Here is a 2,500-nt window from a genome sequence, read left to right on the forward strand (position 1 = left end):
CTCACCACATTACACTGAAAGTGAAAATACCGAAACTCTGACTGGGACACCATGCGGTTCTTAAATATCATTTTGAATATTTCTACTTTTTTAACTTTGTGGTTTATTTACTTCTTGTTGGAGCAAGCTATATTGATCGAACGTACCGCGCAAAGCGTAACAAAATTACTGACTACATTGATTTCACCATATATGGTAGTAGATTCCTACGGATTCCTGCAATGGTGTCCCATTTTTCCTGCAAGGATAAACACGTGGTTACCAAGGCAGTTTTCCAAACAATGGCGGAAAGCAAGGAAAGTTTGTTTTTGGTTGACAAATGTTTGTGAAATGTGGTTTAGAGGTGAATTGGATAAATGATCGCACTCACTAAACAATTTAAGCAATTGTCTCTTTATAGACACCTGAAAATTTCAGATGACTTTAAAACGGGATTCAAATCCATGTCCTCTGAGATGCCGATGAAGTGCTAGCCTGCGTGGCAGGCGCTAGAAAGGGGACGCGCCCAATTTTTCCCTCTCCCATCCCCTTTCTAGCGCCTGCCACGCAGGCTAATGAAGTGCCTTTACCAACTGAGCATTAAAGCCACTCGGTTGAGAGTAGGCCAATTTGTTGGCCTGAATATTTGTGAAGCGTCTGATACTTGTCAGTTGTGCTTCTGCTGTCGGCAATAGTGACAACCATGCTTAAAATTTCTACATCTTTTAATTGACATATTATTGTAGGATTCCTGCAGCCCCCGTATGGATTTGTGAACTGAATTCCTACAAGCGCATAATCGTTCATTATATTTTTTTTATTGTACTGAACCACAAACTCTTCCAATCTGTTTCATATTTATGAGCAACTTGGATTTGAGATACATAGATCGATAGATAGATAGATAGATAGATAGATAGATATAGATAGATAGATAGATAGATAGATAGATAGATAGATAGATAGATATAGATAGATAGATAGATAGATAGATAGATAGATAGATAGATAGATAGATAGATAGATAGATAGATAGATATAGATAGATAGATAGATAGATATAGATAGATAGATAGATAGATAGATAGATAGATAGATAGATAGATAGATAGATAGATAGATAGGTACAATTGGGGCTGAAGTGTGCATTACAGTATAAATGCATGCATTACTTGAAGGGTATGTGGTAATAAATAGTTTAGGATAAATAACACTTACATGTAAATTGTTCAAACTTAATATGAATATATGGAGGTATTAAAAGCTGATTCCACTACGTTAGATTATTTACACGATTACAATGGTGTGTAATGAAACTATTTTTGGCCCTTTTGTTATTAAAGCTTATGTCATAAGTGCGCACGTGCCAAAAAGCATATTTCGGGCGATACAAGAGCGGCAAAAGTTTTTGTATTCGATGGGCGTTATTCTCCGTGATAGACGGAAACAAAGACTGCCATAATTCTTCATGGCAGTCCACGCACAAATAAGACCGGGGTTAATGATTGAGAATGGCCTCTTTTGAATGGGAAAAGGGGGGGGGGGGGGGAGGGGGAGGAGGGAAGGCCGGGGTAGCTTTCACGGCTAATGGTTGAATAATTTGCCTTTTCACGGCTAACGGTTATCTTTTTTTCCGTCCAGGTTAACTTATGTGAAAAACAAAGAAACGTCCCTTGTAGGTTCTCGGCAGACGTATTGAATAGATTAAGGGATTAAGGGTTATCCTTCATTGTCAGTTTGCTCCAAATGAAGTATTATCCTCCACTTAGATTACTCTGTCCCAACCCCAACAGGACTTGAACCCGGAGCACCCACTTCGAAAAAACTGTTTTTATCCACTTAACCACTAAAGAACAACTGAATAGAAAATGTGCCTATTATTATAATTATAATCATCGCTGAATAATGGTTAAGTCTGAAGCTTGATTTTAAAATGGTTAGCTTTCTCTTTAAGTTTGGTAACCGACATTTTTCACTCTGTAAGCTTGTTTCTTAGCGGGTGTTAATACCCGTTTACAGCGGCACATTTGGAAGAAAAAATTATTGACATTAATGAAAAATGACATTCTCGCCGTTAGTGAGCAAACGAGCAAGCGAGCAAGCGGGCAAGCGAGCAAGCGAGCAAGCGAGAAAACGAGCAAGCGAGAAAGCGGGTAAGCGAGCAAGCAAGCCATGGTTTACAGTCCTTAGTATCCGAAAAGACTAGAGACTTTTTTAACTTTGTGGTTTATTTACTTCTTGTTGGAGCAAGCTATATTGATCGAACGTACCGCGCAAAGCGTAACAAAATTACTGACTACATTGATTTCACCATATATGGTAGTAGATTCCTACGGATTCCTGCAATGGTGTCCCATTTTTCCTGCAAGGATAAACACGTGGTTACCAAGGCAGTTTTCCAAACAATGGCGAAAAGCAAGGAAAGTTTGTTTTTGGTTGACAAATGTTTGTGAAATGTGGTTTAGAGGTGAATTGGATTAATGATCGTACTCACTAGACAATTTAAGCAATTGTCTCTTTA

Source organism: Montipora foliosa, chromosome 5 (genome assembly GCF_036669935.1).
Source record: "Montipora foliosa isolate CH-2021 chromosome 5, ASM3666993v2, whole genome shotgun sequence".
In the NCBI taxonomy this organism is placed as follows: Eukaryota; Metazoa; Cnidaria; class Anthozoa; order Scleractinia; family Acroporidae; genus Montipora; species Montipora foliosa.